Here is a 24316-nt window from a genome sequence, read left to right as displayed (position 1 = left end):
TACTTTTAGTCGAAATAGGTGCTATCCAAAAGTGCTGTAGCGTGGACCTATCTCGACGATAGTACTACATAACGAGCAACTGAAGGTCTATAGATTATAAACTAATTTCATTCATTGCTTCGGCACTCACTTTGTGGCAAAATTCATCTATTTTTAATTTAAGTTTTACTTAGTAAATAATGGTATTTAGTAAGTAAAACTTAAATTAAAAATGGATAGATTTTACCACGAAGTGACTGCTGAATCAATTAATGAAATTATCGAATTGTTGGGTAATATATCCTAAATTAAACACGGTTATTGGATTGAATTCTACTTTTATTTATAAATCGCTCACTCCTTTCAATAACGTCATATGGCAAAAATCGGCAATTTTCAGTTATGCATGTTTTGGAAATGCCCAGAAAATGTACTATATCCCAGCAAAAGTGGCATAATTTTAACTTAATATTTACCCGCTACAGGGCAGAAAGTGCTGTTTTTGCATTTTGAAGAAAAGGTATTGTTTAATATTTTTTTTTTAATAAATAAAATATTTTTCAAATGAAGAAATTCAGGTTTTACCTCAAAAGATCTGTTTCACGGTAAAAAGTTCAATGAGTGGCTTGATATTTATTTTTATACATTTTACTATATTTTTAAACTTTAAAAACGATCTCCTGAAAAATCAATTTTTTTTATAAAGGACGTTGTTGAAAAGAGTGAGCGATACACATATCGCCTACTCCTTTCAAGAACGTCATAAATAAATAAAAAAACTTGATTTTTCAGGAGACCGTTCTTAAAGTTTAAAAATATAATACAATGTTTTAAAAATAAATATCTAGTCACTTATTGAACTTATTACTACGCAACAGATATTTTTAGGTAAAACCTGAAGATTTTTTCTCCATTTGAAAAATATATAGTTTATTTAAAAAAATAATTAAACAATACCTATTCTTCAAAATCCAAAAACAACACTTTCTGCCCTGTAGCGGGTAAATATTAACTTAAAAAAATGCCTCTTTTGCTGGGATATAGTACATTTTCTGGGCATTCCGAAAACATGCACAACTGAAAACTGACGATTTTTTATTTATGACGTTCTTGAAAGGAGTGAGCGATATGTATATGATATTATGTGACGCGTTTCGTCTTATTAACACATTATCAAACACTGACTAAAAATATTTACACAGTGTCCTTATATACTAACAAAGACCTAATAATAAAAGCAATCATTGTTTGTATACTGCAGCTATCTAGTTCACTAATCTCGAATATGATTGACGTACGACGCTATTTGAAAAAATTATAACGTCTTCCAATAGGGTGATTAATTTTGCGCCACCCTGTACGTATGTAGGCAGGTGAATAGAAGTGCCAAATATATAATAAATAACAAACGTATTTAAATATATAGAACGGTTACATGTATTAAAGTTGCAATAATCGAAACGAATTAGATACATTTAAAATTCGATACTCGTTACTTTGATTTGTAATTAATTGATTAAAATAATTACACGTATCGAATTCGTATAATGTGCTCGAATTGATGTGATTGATAGAAATTACGGCCCAGCATTCGTTAAGTCGCAACTTAATTTTATCTAAATCGAGGAAACATAATATATAATTTATTATTAGATATAATTTATATTAATTTATATAATTTATATATATAATAATATATATATTTATATATATAATTTATTACCAGTCTGATGATGTCGGTAACGACGAAACCCGGTCGCTGGTCAAATAAAAAAGTGGAAAAGCTAAAAATATTGGTTTTAATCTAATAATAAATTAAAAATGCAATTCCATCACGAAGTGTCAGTGGGTAATATAAATCATAATATATAATTCTAACATTTTAAGTATGTACAAATACTGGTTCACAAATCTGGATTATCTCAAATTGGGAGGTATTTTTAAAAAAAAAATTGACATCTCAACATAGATGAAGAAGAATACAGAAGTCTTTAAAGGGTTTCGTTTCTACTTTATAAAAAAAGTTTCTCTCATCTCACCATAGATATCTCTAGTGAGATTCTAGTTTATTCAAACACCATGTTTCGAATTTAATCGATATATTTAGAAGTCTATGAATTTGAGCAGTGTGGTTGTCAATCATGGGTAGAAGTGGTGAATGTTACACGTGTGTAAAGTGATCACTCAAACCAGCCTATGACGGTCGTCAGCCCCGTAAATGCCCAGACTTCCATATTCATTTTTATCTTTATTGAAATGAAATAAATATGGTTATGAAAATATTTTTATGGATTGAAAAAAATAGTTTTTCTGCGAAATAATTATACGGTTTTGAAAAGAAAAGCGTTTTTGAATGGTAGGGAGATAAAAAAAAAATGTAAATTTTCTATATATATTCTTAAAAACAAAAAAATATCCAACATATTCGTACATTCTTTAAAAAAAATCGCGCGTGAACAGACATGTGATTTCTCCGGTGGTCTTCTGTGGAATGAATTATGTGTTAGCGAATATCCTCTTAAAGAAAATACAGATTTGGGTAACCCAAGCATCAATTACCAATAAAATAAAACAAGTGTAAAAAATCCTAAATAGTTTATTATCGATCGAGCAGAAAGATAAAAATCGGCATTAAATCCAATCGATATGAATATTTTTTCACAGTCATAAAAAGCAAACGGAGAATGAACGAGTCGTATATATGTACACTTTTTATACGCTATAAAAATAATATAATTTATTGATTCGGCATTCACTATAAGGACCATATCTGGCAAGAGTCTACGAGATAGAATAAGGAACACCAGGATAAGAGAAATATGCGAGATCGAAGATGTTGTTAGGTGGGGAAGGCAACGAAGGAGACAATGGTATGCGCATGTGAGGAGAATGGAACCATCCAGACTATCCCATATTACATTGCACGACAAACCCAGAGGTAGACGTCTCCCGGGCAAACCACCAGAGAGATGGATTGACAGCTGGGAATCGACATCGCAGGAGTCTAATTTCTCTTATAAAACAGGTCACAAGGCATTCGACAAGAGTAATAAAATGCATTTACTTTGTGGAAAAACACTATAGTTTAAATATAAAAGTAAAACGCTTTTAAATAAGATAAAATTTCGAGGTTATTGATGTAATCACGCCTACAACATTTTGAGTGTGTCCAAATACTTGATCTGGATTATCTCCAAATACAGGAGTTATTTTACACATTATTTTTTGACATCTCATCAAAGATGATGAAAATGTCGTCAGCCCCGTAAATGCCCAGGCTTCTATATTCTTCTTCATCTTTGATGAGATGTCATAAAATAATATAAACACGCCTAGTTTCGACAACCACAGATGTTCTCACCAAAAGATGAAAATACAATCTGCATCAGTAGTTTTTAAATAAAACCAGTTGTTATTTTCATCTGTTAATGGGAACGTCTATAGTTCTCGAAACTAGTCGTGTTTACATTAATAAACTTACAGTATATGAGCGTTTTATTAATTTTTTTTAATAAATAAACCATATTCATTACTATTATTTTTTGACATCTCGTCAAAGATGAAGAAGAATATGGAAGTCTGGGCATTTACGGGGCTGACGACCGTCATAGGCTGGTTTAAGTTATCACTTTACACACGTGTAACATTCACCCATTATTGACAACCACACTACTCAAATTCTTGGAAGTTCTATATACATATATGAACCAATTTAGAAACCTTGTTCTTGAATCACTAGAACTTCACTAGAGACATCTATTGGTGAGATGTAAAGAAGCTTTTTACTAAGCAGAAACTCTTATATTAGTATGGGTCGTCAGCCCCGTAAATGCCCAGACTTCCATATTCTTCTTCATCTTTGATGAGATGTGAAAAAATAATATGAAAATAACTCCTGTAACTGGAGATAATCCAGATTTTGTGAACAAGTATTTGGACACACTCAAAATGTTTTAAATATTCATTACTTGTTAAGCTGTGAATGATATAAGTATGAGACTTTCATTTGAATTAATTTATCGAAATTACAACTAACATACGAAAGGAATCCAAAAACAGTGTCTATATACATTTATGAAAAAAATAATGCAATATGGATGCTCAATAATTGGCAGAATGGTGACCGTCACACAACTGTTAAAAGTGATCACTTTTACACTTGTGTGACGTTCACAAGTCAAAAGTCAGCCAAGGGACAGGTCATAAGCCCTAAGATGCTCAGATTCCCGTATTTTGTACAACAATGATAGATGCTTCATTTCAAGGTGAGGTAAAATAATAACTCTCTCCTTATCATTCATCGTTCACTTTGTGTAATACCTTTTCTATAAACACTTATTCGTGACTACCGGTTTCGGAGTAATTATTCCATCATCAGATCATTAAAATAAAATTATTACGGTTTGACATTAGTACAAACAAAATTTTGAAAGAGAGAAAGGAAACAAATGAATCACATAGGGAATATTTTTAAAAGTGGACTCGAAGTTAAATTTAGTTGGTTTATTTACTATGCCCGCCTCCGTAGTGTAATGGTCAGCTTGCTCGCCTACCGTTCTGGAGGTCCCGAGTTCGATTCCCAGGGGGGTTTGATAAATATAAGTGATTCTTTCACTCTAATATTTGTTCAATATTACACTGGACTGGTACCTGAAGTGAAGGGCTGATCACCTTTCCTTCATGTGTAATCGATCGAGATAACACTGCGTTTATATGAAGCAGTGCCCTATGCACCATTGGGGTGCGGTAAGGGATTTATTATTATTATTATTATTTACTATGGGTAAGTCTTTACATATTTCTAATTTTTCTAGATTATCTAAACAAACACCAGTTTTGTTTGCGTGTAGAATTTGAATAATAATATATATTTTTTTAATAAACAGAAATACTTGTGTTTTTATTATTTACACAAATATTTCTATTTCATACTATTTCTGTGAGCCTAAGCGGCTCATTATTAGAAATAGGTATCAAATTGTGGTAGAGTGGGTTCGAACCGAGAAACTCTGGCTCAAGAGTCCGCGACACTAACCACGGGACCATCCCGACACATTATGATAATAATAAAACCCTTATCTGCACTCCAATGGTGCATAGGGCACTGCGTCATATAAACGCAGTGTTTTCTTGATCGTTTACACATGAAGGAAAGGTAATCAGCTCAGATCATGATTCAGGTACCAGTCCAGGGTAATATTGAATAAATATTACGGTGCAAAAATCACTTGTATTTATTTGACCCCCCCCTGGGAATCGAACCCGGGACCTCCAGAACGGTAGCCGAGCGTGCTGACCATTACACTACGGAGGCGGACAATTTAAATTTAAGCTACAATTTCTACACCCTTAAATAATAATAACTTGAAAAAATAATAATAATAAACAATTTAAAACGCAAATATGCGTGTATGTTACACGTCAAACCATTTGGTTAGATAAATAAAGCGGACTTGGCTATTTTTTTCTCTCGTGGAGATTATGCACTGAAAAAAGTGGAACTACTGGTTTTATAATGAAGTACAACACTTGTAGTCATCCGAATTACTGATTAATTAATTGATAATCCAACCGGATTATTACATCTAATAATGATGTCGAATATGCTATCGATAGTGCTGCCATGTGCCATCGAATACGAATAACGTAATCGATTGATAGAATTCATCGATAAAACTAGCTCACACTTTAAAAAAAAATAGTGATTCAAGAACAATGTTTCAAAATTGGTTCATATTTATAGAACTTCCAAAAATTTGAATAGTGTGGATGTCAATAATGGGTAGAATTGGTGAATGTTACATGTGTGTAAAGTGATCACTTAAACCAGCGTATGACGGTCGTCAGCCCCGTAAAATATTACTCCTTTAGATTTTACTTTTCTTTTAGTTCAACTCTCTATTTGCTTTCTTTTTATAATTATTATTTCATATTATTTCAGTCTTACCACCTTTATATCATCATTAAAATATATATAAAGCTGTATTATAAAAAGAATAAGCATACCCTGCCTACCTCAGAACAGGTATCTCCAAATACCTAGTGAGGATAGACAGTGTCCAATAAAAAAATTTAAAAAAAATATATGTTTATATATAAATATGTATAACTTAAGTACAAAATTATATTAAATAATAAACGCTGTTCTGCAGCACTGAACCTGTAAATGCCCAGACTTCCATATTCTTCTTCATCTTTGGTGAGATGTCAAAAAATAATATGAAAACTATTATATAGATCCAAATTTGGTGATCTTTTTTGCAAACGGGTGTCACAAAAATCGATATCGGATAAATAAGTAACCTACTCTTAAGTAAAAAAGTAAAATAAAATGATATACCTGAGTGACATCAATTAGTTTTTGAAATCTCAATATAGATGATAGAGAATATGGCTACTATTACTACTACTACCATCACGCCGTTTCCCCGCAGGGGTAGGCAGAGAGGATGGAACGCCACACTCTTCTGTCCTGACATACACTGCTCGCCTCCTTCACATCCATACATCTAGTCACGCATGCCCTCCGATTACGCAGACTTTTGGCACCGCCAGATTTTAGGTTCTGATTGATCTGATCGCGCCAAGTCTTTTTCGATCTCACATTCGCCACATATATTTTCTTATTCATTCTCGTTATCCATTCGCTCCACATGTCCATACCACCGTAAAGAACTCTTCACTCGTAGAGAATATGGAAAATTGTGTAAATTACAAGTATTATTAATTTTCCTGTATGGTAATATAACACAGTCCGCCTCCGTAGTGTAATGGACAGCATGCTCGGCTACCGTTCTGGAGGTCCCGGGTTCGAATATTTGTAAATGAATATTTTTAATTTCTTTACAAAAACGGCGTTTTAATAACATAAACCAATTACGTTAAATGATACTTGGGTTATTTGATTATTGATATATAAGTCTTTTTCGGTCGTCCTCGTTCTGTTTTCCCTCTCACATTCGCCACATATATTTACTTAGTCATTCTCTCGTTATCCATTCGCTCCATGTCCACACCACCACAAAGAACTCTTCCTAATCTTTTCAAGTATTCCTCGTTCAGCCTTACATTGCTTTCTTATATCATCGTTTTTAATTCTGTCATACAATGATTTTCCACAAATTCGTCTGAGGGAGCAGGTAGTATTCACCAATTCTACCCATTATTGACAACCACAGTACTCTAATTCTTGGAAGTTCTATATATCGTAGTCATACAGGAAAAAATGAGCAAGCATCATTGACTATTTGATATCTTACTATAGGGTCCGCCATCTAAAGTTTTTTTTTTCAACTAGTGCTTATTTCGTGAATGGTAACACTTAGCTCATGTCTGATTTGACAGATAATTAGTTTTATCCTTCCGCTGAGCGAATATGGTTGTGTATACGCTTGAACAACGCTGGGAAATATTGCGACATTACTTTGAAAATCATGGTAATGTTGCAGAATGTGTGCGAAAATTGCGTACGGTTTTTGGAAGAAGAGAAGCACCGTCAGCTCCGTATGTTCGTTATCTTGTGAAAAAAGTGAAAGAAACTGGCATCCTCATCGATAAACCAAAGCGTGAAAAGCCAAAAACAGTGCGTACACCCGAGAATATCGATGTTGTGGCAGAAAGTGTGCGTGAAGCGCCATCAACATCAATTCACCGTCGTTCTCAACAATTGAACATTTCGGAGACATCATTGAGACGAATTTTGCATAAAGACCTTGGTATGACGCCATACAAAGTCCAATTGGTTCAGGAGTTGAAGCCAACTGACCATCCAATGCGTTTTCGCTTCGCTGAGTGGGCCTGCGATCGACTTACAGAAGATGCCGATTTTGCCAAAAAAATCATCTTTTCGGATGAAGCTCATTTTGATCTTGGCGGGTATGTAAACAAGCAAAATTGTCGTATTTGGGGCACAGAAAACCCGCACGCATACATTGAAAAGCCGGTACACCCAAAACGAGTCACTGTTTGGTGCGGATTTTGGTCCAGAGGCATAATTGGGCCATTTTTCTTTGAAAATGAGCAAGGAGTGGCCGTTACAGTCAATGGCGATCGTTATCGGGCCATGTTGAACGGATTTTTGTTCACAAAAATTGAAGGGGAGGATATTGGCAACATTTGGTTTCAACAGGACGGCGCTACGTGCCACACAGCCGAAGCTACGAAGTTTTTTTTTTATAGCATTTTCAAAAAAAAAAAGTTATTTGGCGGACCCTTTAGCTTAAAATTGCCCTGAAAAATATCGCGAATGATTTTAAACTTGGAAGTATAATAAACTGACTTGTTAAAAATGACTAACTGCATTGATGTTTATTTTCTTGCCTTACAAAAGTGACTTAAGTGGCCCTCCTGAACATTTTGCGTTTTGTTAGTTGGTCACTTTCTCCTGTACGACTACGATATAAGAACCAATTTTGAAACATTGTTCTTGAATCACTAGAACTTCACTGGAAACATATATTAGTGAAATGAAAAGAAGCAGAAGAAGACCGAGAAAAACATGGCACTATCAGGTATGCCAAATACTTGAAAGTGGTCAGGTTAGGAGTCGTAATAATCGGCGGGTATGTATGAGGAGACGCATGAACGTGGAAGAGGCGAAGATTTTTTGAAAAGACAGAGTGGTGTGGCATTCTATTCTCTCTGCCTACCCCTGCGGGGAAGCGGAGTGATGATTAGTTAGTTTTTAGTTTTTAAAATAAGCTTTTTACTGAGCAGAAACTCTTTTATTAGTATGTGAGGTACGAATCCTGAGTTATAATCACATACATCGCTCACTCCTTTCAAGAACGTCATAAATCAAAATACTTGATTTTTCAGGAGAACGATTTTAAAGTTTAAAAATATAATACAATGTATTCAAAATAAATATGAAGCCACTTATTGAACTTTTTACTGTGCAACAGATCTTTTTAGGTAAAACCTGAAGGATTTTTCTCCATTTGAAAAATATTTAATTTATTTATAAAAATAATTAAACAATACATTTTCTTAAAAATGCAAAAACAACATTTTCTGCCCTGTAGCGGGTAAATATTAAGTTAAAATATGCATATATAATATATATTTTCTGGGCATTCCGAAAACATGCATAACTGAAAATTTACGATTTTTGATTTATGACGTTCTTGAAAGGAGTGAGCGACATGAGAAACCCCAGAAAATATCATTTTCATTTTTGTTATTTTAACTTATAATTTGACCAGATAATTTATTTACAACATTTTGAGTGTGTCCAAATATCTGGACACACTCGAAATGTTGTCATAGTATTACTTGCTAGAAAGTAACAATATGTGAAATGGAGTACGAGTATACTAGAGCAACAAATGAAAAAACATTTTATAAAAAAAAATCCTAAAAGTTATACAGCATTGCTAGAAATAAAATCCATTATGAAATCAAAAGAGGGCCATGATTCAATATTGATGGATGATGTATTATTAAAACTGTAGCAGAAATTATACAGTGGTGGACGAAAAACACGATCCAGCTTATTATTTTTTATATTATTATTTTTACTCTTTTTATTTATGTATTTATTTATTAAATTTAGCGGAATATTAACATAAATACATTTACAATAATGAATAACAAATACAACAGATAATTGTAACATTTCCGTCTCTGTAGTGTAATGGTCAGCACGCTCGGCTACCGTTCTGGAGGTCCCGGGTTCAATTCCCAGGGGGGGTCGAATAAATATGACTGATTTTTTCACTCTAATATTTATTCAATATTACCCTGGACTGGTACCTGAAGCGGAGGGCTGATCACCTTTCGTTCATGTGTAAATGATCAAGATAACACTACGTTTATATAACGTGGTGCCCTATGCATCATCGGGGTGCGGATAAGGGTTTATTATTATTTAATTGTAACATTCCAATTTCAAAATTTAAAAAAAGTTAAATGAGTTAAAAGTAGGTTAAAAGCAAGAATAAAATATAGCAAAAGTTAAGAAGATAACTTTGTGAAAATAACACAATTGCTCCAAATTTTGATTTCCTGTGCTCAGTTTAGTAGGCTCACATTTCGCGTTAAACATAATATGCTTAATATGATGGTAACATACTCACTCCTTTCAAGAACGTCATAAATCAAAATACTTGATTTTTCAGGAGAACGATTTTAAAGTTTGAAAATAAAACACAATGTATTAAAAATAAATATCAAGCCACTTATTGAACTTTTTACCGTGCAACAGATCTTTTTAGGTAAAACCTGAAGGTTTTTTCTACATTTGAAAAATATTTAATTTATTTATAAAAATAATTAAACAATACATTTTCTTCAAAATGCAAAAACAACATTTTCTGCCCTGTAGCGGGTAAATATTAAGTTAAAAATATGCCTCTTTTGCTGGGATATAGTACATTTTCTGGGCATTCCGAAAACATGCACAACTGAAAATTGACGATTTTTGATTTATGACGTTCTTGAAAGGAGTGAGCGATATGGTAAATATGCACCTCTGAAATTTCTTAATTTGGCAGGTCGGCTGTCCAAATTTAAAACACAGTAAGGGATATTTTTTTTGTAGTGTTTTTTTTTGCATTCATGGACTAAGTAGACTCTACTTAGTCCAAAAATGCAACAAAAAAACCTACTACAAAAAAATGTCCCTTACTGTGTTTTAAATTTGCACAGCCGAGGTGTACCTTGAATAGAAAAAGTTTTCCGAACACTGAGTTAGACGACCAGATAGACTCTATCATATAGCACGTTCGTCTGAGCGAATCACAGCTCTTTTTATGCTGTTTTTTTTACAATATTTTTTTACAGAGAATTACCGAAAAGGCACGTTATTTTGTACCGCTACTGTACTTGGAGTACCTTTTTCAGTACTTTATGACGCATATATTAATTTGCAATCGGCAATAAAGGAATGTATTGTTTCTAACAAAAACAATAATACCGGTGTTGAAATGAGAAGTTAAATGAAATTAATCATAAATGGAAAGATTTCGTTCAGTTCGACCTACATTCTACACATTACATCCACATAATAATAATCATATACGAGCTTTATTAATTACCACCTTTCATAACGAAAATAATGGCTCTTATTAATACGATTCTAAAATATGACCATAGATTCGTTTCGCGGTTCTTTGTTCGGATATACATTTTTTTAAATACTGTAAGTATATATCCCATAAAACTATACACATACACACATATATATATCTATATATATATATATATATATATATATATATATATATATATATATATATATATAAATATATATATATATATTTAAATATATATATATAAATATATATATATATATATATATATATATATATATATATACATATAAAGATATTCAATATTACCCTGGGCTGGTACCTGAAGAGGAGGGCTGATCACCTCCAATTATAGGAGTATTTTTCATATTATTTTTTGACATCTCATAAAAGATGAAGAAGAATGGAAGTCTGTGCATTTACGGGGCTGACGACCAAAAGATCTCACCAATAGATGTCTCTAGTAAAGTTCTAGTGATTCAAGAAAAATATTTCAAAATTGGCTCATATAAATATATGGGACTTCCAAGAATTTGAGTAGTGTGGTTGTCAATAACGGGTAGAATTGGTGAATGTTACACGTGTGTAAATTAAATGCCCAGAGTTCACAAACCTGGATTATCTCCAATTATAGGAGTTATTTTTTAAATTATTTCTTGTCATCTCATCAAAGATGAAGAAGAATATGGAAGTCTGGCCATTTACGGGGCTGACGACCGTCATAGGTGCCCAGACTTCTTATTTCTTCTTCTTCTTAAGACCATATTCTTCTTCATCTTGGATGAGATGTCAAAAAATAATAAAATTAATTGACCCCGAAAACATGTCCGATCCCTGGCGCGGCCGTTCTCGGTCTGAATTTGAGCGTCTGAGATATCAGCCTTATTTTAAGAGTATGTTCAATATGGATGGAGTCATATATATAAAAGAAATATCTAGATATTGATCTAAATCTTTATATGTAACAGCGACAATAGATTAATAAATATAGCCAGCACGTATTATGCTGTCTGATCAGAGAGGCGGGGCTTCCGATCTAATTTTCAGGAATTATGACAGTATTTTGGCTGACCAAATTGCATTCTATAAACTCATAGCCCATTCTTGATTTATCTACCATTTTGTATTTTTATATTACTAACATACAAAAATACAATACATTTTACAAGCTCTGATTTTGAAAATATATCACTTATTTCTAAATTTCTGTTGAAAAGGATGTAATAAAAAAGTAATAATTTAAAAGAAAAAAGTCCCTCTCCGAGCACAAGAGCTCAGTCTCTTTTGTGGAAAGGCTCAGCGCAATTAAAATGATTAGTTTGTTTTAAGTACAATTGCATGGAAATTGTTTTAAATTGTATAAAAAAATGTTTTTAATGTAACTGCAGACAGTTGGTAGAGTTCCATGTTGAATTGTTGGGTAAAATATCCAAAAAATTACGGTTATTGGATTGAATTCTACTTTTATTTAAATATGTATGATAATATGTGACGCGTTTCGTCTTATTAAGACTTTGGTCACCTCGTGCGTGTGTGCGTTATTGAAACGGGAAGCCAGAAAAGGATATTTAAAGAATTCTTACTTACAGATCGTTTATTTATATAAGCTCGTACACTGCAATTACTATTGATAATTACTTTTAATATTTAACCTAATGAATTAATGAAATATAGAAGTAAAAATGTGAAGCTAGATAAACACGTCCGTTAGGACCAAGCGGTGCAGGCGAATCTCGTCCTCTTCTCTTCGGTTGGCCGCGATCGTTGATTTCGTTCGGGAATCTCCGTAGCGAATTCGTATTTTTCAGCGGTGCCAATTTGGCGGTGTAGCTAGACGCCTACAAGACATTATGTTTGATAATGACTTAATAAGACGAAACGCGTCACATATTATCATATTTATGAAAATAAAACTAGAATTCAATCCAATAACCGTATTTTTTTGGATATTTTACCCGACAATAAAAAATGTAGCCAATTTAAGTAAAATCTTCTCTTATTCTCATTGGTTCTTGGTAGGCCTTGTGGCCTGTTTTAAGAGGGATTAGACTGCTGCTATGTGGATACCCAGCTATTAATCTATCTCTTTGGTAGTCTGCCTTAGAATCTACCCTGGGGTTGGCCGTCCAGTGCAATGTAAGGGAGTCTGGATGTTTCCATTCACCTCACATGCGCATACCATTGTCTTCTTCTTTACCTTGCCAACCTAACGATGTCTTCGATCTCGTATATTTTCCTTATTCTGGCGTTTCTTATTCTATCTCGTAGACTCTTGCCAGATATACATGCTTCTTAGAGATCATTTTCTTATTGATACTATTAACACACGAAAACACAGTATAAATATTTTGAAGCTTTGATATTGAAAGAAATAACACTTTTTGCTAAATTTCTGATGGAAAAGATGTAATAAATTTATTTAAGTACATACTTCAAAAATACTAAATTTTTAACACACAAAAACACAATACATATTTCAAGAATTGATATAGGAAAAACAACAGTTTTTTATAATTAAAAAAAAAATGTTTGCGTTTTTATTATTTACACAATTATTTCAATTTCAAACTATTTCTGTGAGCCTAAGCGGCTCATTATTTGAAATAGGTATCATATTGTGGTAGAGTGGGTTCGAACCGAGAAACTGTGACTCAAGAGTCCGCGACACTAACCACGGGACCACAACCCAACACCATTTCTGTTGAAAAAGATTGTTTCAGTAAAGTCTCTTCATTAATTGATTCGGCAGTCACTTTGTGGTAATATCTATCTTTTCAATTAAATTTTTACTAGGTATTTCACCAATGGCTTACCAGTCATCGTTAGAATTGTGAATATTACTCATAGTAGAAAATATAATTTTGTCCGCCTCCGTAGTGTAATGGTCAGCACGCTCGGCTACCGTTCTGGAGGTCCCGGGTTCGATTCCCAAGGGGGGTAAAATAAATATAAGTGATTTTTTCACTGTCATATTTATTCAATATTACCCTGGACTGGTACCTGAAGCGGAGGGCTGATCACCTTTCCTTCGTGTGTAAACGATCAAGATAACACTGCGTTTATATGACGCAGTGCCCTATGCACCATTGGGGTGCGGATAAGGGTTTTATTATTATTTATTATTATTAGAAAATAGAAAATGACAAATGGCAAAAAACCTTCACGTGTGTGCGTGTTCGTATGTGATTATGTGTGTGTAACGAAGAAATGTGCTTCGAAACACCCATTTGTCTCGAAGCTTCAACATGATTGGTTTCAAATCGAAACACCCTTTTAGTGTAATGTTTCCCCTTACATTTTGATTGTGCCTTTACAATTATTTTATTGATAGAGAGCACACGATATTATTAATACAAACATCCTAACGTCATATTTCAAATGCTGTTAATAATAAACATCATCATTAATACTGATCAGACGATTACTTTGTGTTTTGTGTTTATTCCGTATCGAAAGAGAAGGTGAACAGTCGGTTTGTGTGCCAATAATGGTACCTCTAATATCTTTAATATTTTTTTTTATTCATTTAATATATTTACATTTTTTATTTATAGCATAATACATTTGAATCATTTATACATATGGAAAACTTTTATATTTCGATTCGCTGTGCCTCTCCATAAAAGAGTCTGTGCTCTTGTGCTTGGAAAGGGACTTACACTCGTGGTTTAATGTAATACAATAAAATATATAAGATTTTTTTTTATAATTTTTTTAAAGATTAAAATGTATAGAGCTTTAATTTTTTTCTTAAGGATTTTTATATCATCTATTTTTTTTATTTCTTTAGGGAGTTTATTGAAATGTTTGATTGCCAAATATTTGAAGTTTTGCTGAAATTGCTTGGTGTTGCATTTTGGAGTAGAAAAATCGTTTGAGAATCTCGATGATATTTTTTTTGTTAAATTTAAATAGTTGTCACCCTTAAGTATTTGAAAAACTGCGTTTTTTTTTTATAAATGGATTCTATATTTGGGACTTGAAATTTTTTAAATAATAATTTTGTTGGAAATATTTTTTTTTCAAGATAACTTTAATTATGGTTTTCTGTACTATTTTCACTGAGTTCTGTATGTTGTTGTATGAGCCTCCCCATGCAATAATGCCATACTGTAGTAGTGAGTGTACGATACCATAGTAAACTCTTTTTAGGTTGTCGATGGTTAGTACGTTTCGGATTCTATTCTATTCTATTCTGTATATAATACATAACTATCTAACCAACCATCAAGCCGTTTCCCCGCAGAGATAGGCACAGAGAATAGGTCGCCACATCATTATATCTTTGCAAACATTCTTCGCCTCTTCCACATTCATGCATCTCCTCATAAATATCCGCCAGTTATTTCAATTCCTGACCTAACCGCTTTTAAGTATTTGACATGCCTGATCGTGTTAAGTTTTTCTCGGTCTTCCTGTGCCTCTTTTTTCCAAATGTATATTCGCCTCATAAATTTATTTTACCGTTCTTTCCTCCATACCATCTCAACACACCTTTATTAATTTTACCGATAGTGCTTATCTCAGTCTTGCGTTTTATCCTTCGAACATCTATCATGCATTGTTTTGCCGCGAATTCGTCTGAGGGATCGCATTTCGACTGCATGCAAATCTGGATTATCTCGAGATTATTGTAAGATTCTTTTTTTTCTTTTTTTTTTGTTACGGCGTATTGCCAATATTATCCTTGGCTCTACCCGACTGAGTTTCTCCAGGGTATGCTTGGCTACAATAGTTTAGAGACTAGAAGGAATGTGTATTTGATTACGCAGTTTAATCGTATGATCGATAATCCTGAAATTATCCGGAGCATTGGTCTGTATGTTCCCGATTGTTACCTAAGACAGCGTCGACATAGATTGTTTCACATTTCTATACACAGGACCAACCTGCCGATGGTTATGCCTGTAGGAAGAGCTACCGCTATGGTGAACAATATCTCATTGGATATTGATCTGTTTCATGTGTCTGAAGGAGTTTTCCGAAGCGGGATTCTTCTACACCTTATCAATAGTTCTTGCATATATTTTATTTTAATGTATACGATTTAAATTTTTTTTATAGTTTGTAATGTATATATTAATTGAAATAAAGGTTGAAGAAAGGACAAACTGACCTGTCATCGTAAGAAGTGATACATCTTCCCATCACCTCTCTAGACGGAGTGTACACTACGTGGCCGGCGTTCTCCAATTGATCCAACAATCGGGGATTGGAACTCTTCCATCTTTTGTTTCTATAATACATAGCGCAGGAGTCAAATGAAAATTTTATTTTAATGTATACGATTGAAATTTTGTATAGTTTGTAATGTATACATTAATTGAAATAAATAAATTGAATTGAATATATCCACCAAACGTATCAAGAACCACTTTTTGGTACCCCTCCATTGGCAGCCATAATAAATGAAGTGTGGTGATTGGAGTTTAGTGATTGAATCGGTTGAACTCTGATTGCATGGAGTCAGATCGGTTTTAACGATTGGATAAACATATTCATTTCGTCTGTCGATATTAACTTTTGGTACCTACCTACAGTGGAGCCTCTCACAACGAGTTTAATTCGTTCGCTAAGCGAAACACTCGCTAAGCGAAACATTTTTGTCATTAATTGATTCGGCAGTCACTTTGTGGTAAAATCAATCCATTTTTGATTAATGCTTTATTTACAACATTTTGAGTGTGTCCAAATACTTGTTCACAAAATCTGGATTGTCGCCAATTACAGGAGATATTTTCATATTATTTTGTAACATCTCATCAAAGATGAGAAGAATATGGAAGTCCGGGCATTTACGGGGCTGACGACCGTCATAGGCTGGTTTGAGTGATCACTTTACACACGTGTAACATTCACCAATTCAACCCATTATTAACAACCACACTACTCAAATTCTTGGAAGTTCTATATATATGAACCAATTTAGAAACCTTGTTATTGAATCACTAGAACTTCACTAGAGACATCTATTGGTGAGATGTAAAGAAGCTTTTTACTAAGCAGAAACTCTTATATTAGTATGTGGGGTCCGAATCTTGGATTATACTCACACACATCGCTCACTCCTTTCAAGAACGTCATAAATCAAAAATCGACAATTTTCAGTTGTGCATGTTTTCGGAATGCCCAGAAAATGTACTATATCCCAGCAAACGAGGCATATTTTTAACTTAATATTTACCCGCTACAGGGCAGAAAATGTTGTTTTTGCATTTTGAAGAAAAGGTATTGTTTAATTATTTTTTGTAAATATAATAAATATTTTTCAAATGGAGAAAAAACCTTCAGGTTTTACCTAAAAAGATCTGTTACGCAGTAAAAAGTTCAATAAGTAGCTTGATATTTATTTTTCATAAATTGTGTTATATTTTTAAACTTTAAAAACGTTCTCCTGAAAACCCAAGTTTTTTGATTTATGACGTTCTTGAAAGGAGTGAGCGACATGAGAAACGCCAGAAAATATTATTTTCATTTTTATTAATAAAGTTTAATATTTCTTTATATCTTCTCTATAATGTATTGCTGTGAAACACGATGCAACTCTATAAGCTCTTCGGTGGTCAGCTCTTGGCTGTACTCTTTCACAAGCTCTTCAATATCGTTGCTATCCACCTTGAATCTCATGATATTGGCTAATGACACAATCTAGTCTACTGTGGACTCCACAGCTACTGTTTCAAAATCACATTTGACAACACTCTCTGGCTAAAGTTTACTCCAAGCCTAAGTGAGGGTTCTCTTGGTAACTCCTTCCCAAGCCGCGAAAGCCCCGTCTCACAAGTAAATGTCGTGAAAAAGGGACTTGCGCTTCTTCTGTTACTCGCTCACAAGGGAGCAACTTTATCAGATTTGTTTTTGCTCGTTATTCGAATTACTCGTTATGAGAGGTGCTCGTTATGAGAGGTTCCACTGTATTTAGAAATGCTACCATACACGTTATAACGGTTCAATAATAAAACTGAAGACCAACGGACAAATTTGTGATTATCTTTTAATGTTTTAAATACAACATAAAAATAACCATAACTTACATTTTGACTTTTCACCAACAACGCTATTTTTTTTTTAAAACCCATTTTTTGCATTGAGTAAATAATTTTTACTTCGAAATAATCGTACGCTTTTGAAAAGAAAAGAGTTATTAAAAGGAAATCAGTTGAAAAAAATACATAAAAAGATTTTTCTACATAAATTCTAAAAAAATAAATAATCCAACATACTTTCATTAAAAAAAATCGGGCATGAACAGACGTGTGACCTCTCCGTTGGATTGAATTCTGTGTTTGCGAATATCCCCTGAAGTGTTGTCGTCAAATTGGCAAGCCACAAATATGTTTCTTTTATTTATGTTGGAAGATATATATATCGTATTTATCTATATCATCGAAAATATCGCCATGTTTTACTATATATTCGATGTTAACGGCGTGATGGTAGTCGCAGTAGCAGCACAACATTTTAAGTGTGTCCAAATACTTGTTCACAAAATCTGGATTTAGTGGAATCTGGATCTCCAATTATAGGAGTTATTTTCGTATTATATTTTGACATCTCATCAAAGTTGAAGAAGAATATGGAAAAAATGCTTTTCATCTCACCAATAGATGTCTCTAGTGAAGTTCTAATGATTCAAGAACAACGTTTCGAGATTGGTTCATTTATTATCAGGAGTTATTTTCATATTATTTTTTGACATCTCATTAAAGATGAAGAAGAATATGGAAGTTTGGGCATTTACGGGGCTGACGACCGTATGGGCTGGTTTAAGTGATCACTTTACACACATTCATCAAATCTACCCATCATTGACAACCATAGTACTCAAATTCTTGGATATTCTATTTATTGTGATTCAATAACAATGTTTCAACCAATTTTGAAACATTGTTATTGAATCACTAGAACTTACTAGAAAGGAGTTTTTGCTCAATGAAAAATCTTCTTTTCATCTCACCAATAGATGTCTCTAGTTAAGATCAAGTGATTCAAGACCAATGTTTCAAAATTAGTTCATATATAGAAATTCCAAGAATTTGAGTAGGGTGGTTGTCAATAATGGGTAGAATCGGTGAATATTACACGTGTGTAAAGTGATTACTTAAACCAACCTATGACGGACGTCAGCCCCGTAAATGCAGACTTCCATATTTTTCTTCATCTTTGATGAGATGTCAAAAAATAATATGAAATTTATATAGATATATAGAGAATAGGACCTCTTGTATTAGATCACGCTAGTGAAAGTACGTAGATAGTTGATTACAGTAGGTACCAGTTGACAAAGATTGATCATTTTACACCTTTATATGAACCCGTTCGATTATGTATAATGAATTTATCGACATCTTTAAATTTCAAACACTCGTTATAACATAAACACAACAGCGCTACTGGTCAAATTTCTCAACATTTACTATCCAGTCGTCAAAGCCCTGTCAGAACTAACGGACGGTTATGTCGTGTTGATAGCACGATATAATCTCTGCTTGGAGGTTAAACGCAGGTTAGAGTGTGTATGGTGGTCGCGGTCCGTTTTTTAATCGAAGTTATCCATCAATGGTCTGTGTCCAGTCAACACCGCCACCTGTCGCTTAGGCTTACATCTTGATCAAACTGTTTAAAACTGTGTCATGTGACTGCTGCCCATAAAATTCAGGACTGCATTGAGATAAAAGCATATTATTTTGTGATTGAATCAATAATACTATTTTTGAAAGCTGTCCCACCGCATTCCCAGATCTGATACCGTAGCATCTAGACTTCTTGACAGACATTCTCTTGCAAAGCAATTAGGAAAATGATCAAGGGACATTGAAAGCTATCCCACCGCATTCCCAGATCTGGTACAGAAGCATCTAGACTTCCTGACAGACCTTCTCTTGCAAAGCAATTAGGAAAATGATCAAGGGATATTGAAAGCTGTCCCACCGCATTCCCAGATCCGGTACAGAAGCATCTAGGCATTCTGACAGACCTTCTTCTGCAAAGAATTGTTTTGTTTTGGTTTTATGAACTTTATTGAAAAATTTATACAAAATGTGAAACAAAATTGTATCCAGATTTCACTGTGAATTTACATATAAAAGCTTTTAATATTCCTGTCACTGCCAATCTAAATGAACACAAGTTTGTAAAACCGCCACTAAATTTTCTAGAAGTGCCCCTATGGATGTTCACACGGTGATATAAAGAAAGAATGCAATGCTGAGATGAGAAAAGCTCTCAAAATTAGTTGTGTTTACATCAATAAACTCAAAAACATGATCTTATACAAGTATTCGATTTGTTTATATTAAAAACTATACATGTAACTTAACCAGTTGATTTACAACATTTTGAGTGTGTCCAAATACTTGTTCACAAAATCTGGATTATCTCCAATTACAGGAGTTATTTTCATATTATTTTTTGACATCTCATCAAAGATGAAGAAGAATATGGAAGTCTGGGCATTTACGGGGCTTACGACCGTCATAGGCTGGTTTAAGTGATCACTTTACACACGTGTAACATTCACCAATTCTACCCATTATTGACAACCACACAACTCAAATTCTTGGAAGTTCTATATATATGAACCAATTTAGAAACCTTGTTCATGAATCACTAAAACTTCACTAGAGACATCTATTGGTGAGATGTAAAGAAGCTTTTTATTAAGCAGAAACTCTTATATTAGTATGTGAGATCCGAATCCCGGATTATAATCACACACATGAGAAACGCCAGAAAATACCATTTTCATTTTTATTATTAAGCTTATAATTTGACCAGATAATTTATTTACAACATTTTGAGTGTGTCCAAATACTAATAAGCTTAATAATAAAGAAGTTTTAGTGATTCATGAACAAGGTTTCTAAATTGGCTCATATATATAGAACTTCCAAGAATTTGAGTTGTGTGGTTGTCAATAATGGGTAGAATTGGTGAATGTTACACGTGTGTAAAGTGATCACTTAAACCAGCCTATGACGGTCGTAAGCCCCGTAAATGCCCAGACTTCCATATTCTTCTTCATCTTTGATGAGATGTCAAAAAATAATAACCAGTTGATTATTTATGATGTTTCGAATATTGAAAGCAGTAACTTTGTGGATCAAATTGATATATTATTCTGAGAAATAAAAAGACTTTGTTTTTTGATCCACTCACATTTTTATTAACAACTAACTAGTTTCGGTAACAACCGGTTGCCCTCTTCAGGATTTATATAGTCATAAATTAAACCCTTAAGAGGGCAACAGGTTGTTGCCGAAGCTAGATGGTTGTTAATAAAAATGTGAGTGGATCAAAAAACAAAGTCTTTTTATTTTTCAAAATAATAGATTATTTATGAATTACGATATATGATACTTATGGGTGTTTTAGGTACAATATATAGAAATGTGAACATTACACAGGTGTATAAAGATGATGAATGATTACTAAAGCTGTCCAACAACAGATCGTTAGCCCTGCAAATGTACAGGCATCCACAATACATCTCAACGCAGAATTCCTTCATCAAAATCTTCTTCTTCTTCCTTATAGATCCTCGGATCTGTATGTTCCGTTATCCGTCTCTTGTGATGTGGATTGGCAGCTGTCACGCCATCTCTTTGGAGGTCTTCCAGGTGGTCTTCTTCCGTCTGGGTTCTCTTGAAGAGAAATTCAGTCCAGTCTATTTTCTTGCCTTTTATTGACATGGGCATTCCAGAATCGTCTTCACTGTCTTCCCCATCTGACTTTATCCTCTGTACTACACATTTCCCTAATTTCCATGGTCCTGTGTCTCCTAACGTGTTTCCGTTTTTGCACCTCAACGTCCTCATTTCTAAAGTACTTACAAAAGATACGGTTATCGCTGTGTTTGCTCTGGTATCTATCCTGTATGTGGCAACTTTAAATAATAGTTTAATTAATTCAAATAGTTTAAAACGTACCATAGGTAGTAATAATAATGAAAAATTAAAGGTGAATAAGCGTGAATTGATAACGGATCTGGCAACATGTATGCGACATTGTGCCTTATGCGCCCGAGGCGTAAGGAATAAATCAGCTTACTGGTACGTAATTTCAATAAATTACTGGCCAATAGCAAACTTATTGAATAAAGTATGTATGAATTACATAAATTAACATGGGGTAGTGATTTGCCATACATTTGCGTTTTACCATATATTAATCTCCTAAGTACTCGTAGGTACGTAGATTCGATTACAATAATGGATCTTTGTCAGACGGGAGAAATATCAAATTTAACATTCTCAACCTATAAAGGATTGTATTAGACTCGTGAAGTGTTTATAACAGCCGATATAATTAATATTTTCATTCATCATTTTCTTTTGGAAAATTCGCCTTCGAAAAAACGTTATTTTCGCAAGTTGGCAATGAATGACGTCACAGAAACGATGGAGTTTTTTTTTAATATTGGTTACATTGCTAAACTATTGGCGGCTCTATTTGATGATGTACCATAATCATTTTCATTTCATAATTCACGCCTGTATAAGCGCCCTTGAGGTAGTATTTTACGAAAACGGCGCTATATAAATTATCCGAAATTGTTATTATTTCTTAACCCACGGTAACGAGAGTCGGTATCCGGAGAGACCAGTTACCGATAAATGGTAGTGACACGGTAAATACCGGTAAATCAATGGTAATAATGGAATGAATGAGAATCTGACTGGTTTACCAATAGCGGAAATGGCATGTGAATCAATATTTTGACCTGTCAAGATAATAACAGATCATTTAGTTATGAATCCGGTGTCTGACACGGGTGAAAGCAATGTTGCTTAACCCTTTGAGGACAGAATAAAAAATATTTTACTTAACACATTTTTATTTCTAGAAATTATTTACAAATAAGTGTATACAGCAACTGAAAATTTACTAAAAATTGTGCACACAGATTGATACAATATTTATCCCTCAACAAAATTAAAAATACACATTGTGTGCCTGGTAGTTAGCAACAAAATCATGTTTTATAAAGTATAAATAAAAACATTTATTCCTGAAAATATATTTTTATTTTATGTATTTATTTATTGAACGGCTAAAGCCTTTAAGAAAATACATATAAAACATAAATACAGTATCTAATATAAAAATGAAAATACACTAATGAATAAACTAATAGAGAAACAAAAAGTCTTATAACAAATAGTCTTATAATATAAATGAGTCTTATAACTTATCGCTCACCCCTTTCAAGAACGTCATAAATCAAAAATCTTCAATTTTCAGTTGTGCATGTTTTCGGAATGCCCAGAAAATGTACTATATCCCAGCAAAAGAGGCATATTTTTAACTTAATATTTACCCGCTACAGGGCAGAAAGTGTTGTTTTTGCATTTTGAAGAACATACTGAATATTTTTCAAATGGAGAAAAAACCTTCAGGTTTTACCTTAAAAGGTTTGTTGCACAGTAAAAAGTTCAATGAGCGGCTTGATATTTATTTTTAATACATTGTATTATATTTTGAAACTTTAAAAACGTTCTCCCGAAAAATCAAGTTTTTTGATTTATGACGTTCTCGAAAGGAGTGGGCGATATGAGGTAATATATAACACAACTTATTTTTAGTATTATTATGACAATAACTCACTTATCATTTTGTTCATTTCGTTCAATAACCTCACAAAATTGATAAACTAAGATACAGATAACCTATAAATATCCCGACATGTGCACATCGCGACAATAAATAGTCTGAAATAAGCTCCAAGACAGTGATACTAACATGAAATCTATACAAGCACTATTTCTGTAACATAGGCAACACATATTGCACTATGGTTTTAACTAGAAACCTGTAGGCACTTAGACAATTTATTTTAAATTTGTGGTTAGCAGCAGTAACCAGTTGTCCTGAAAGGGTTAACCTTTCATACGTCGAAATTACATTTTATTTTAAATATCATATTTTATAACTAAATACATGTGCAGCCGATAAACACTACTAAATTTGGAAAAGGTCCTTAAAATATATTACCTATACTCAAATTAACCAGCTCCCTGACATATCGCTCACTCCTTTCAAGACGTCATAAATCAAAAAAACTTGATTTTTCAGGAGAACGTTTTTAATGTTTAAAAATATAATACAATGTATTAAAAATAAATATCAAGCCACTTATTGAACTTTTTACTGTGCAACAGATCTTTTTAGGTAAAGCCTAAAGGTTTTTTTGTCCATTTGAAAAATATTTAGTATATTTAAAAAAAATAATTAAACAATACCTTTTCTTCAAAATGCAAAAACAACACTTTCTGCCCTGTAGCGGGTAAATATTAAGTTAAAAATAT

This window comes from Brachycentrus maculatus, unplaced genomic scaffold (genome assembly GCF_059751285.1).
Source record: "Brachycentrus maculatus isolate JH-2025_06_01 unplaced genomic scaffold, ASM5975128v1 h1tg000211l, whole genome shotgun sequence".
NCBI classification, from domain to species: Eukaryota; Metazoa; Arthropoda; class Insecta; order Trichoptera; family Brachycentridae; genus Brachycentrus; species Brachycentrus maculatus.
The sequence above is the reverse complement of the archived record's forward strand: the minus strand, read 5'-3'. Positions refer to the sequence as shown.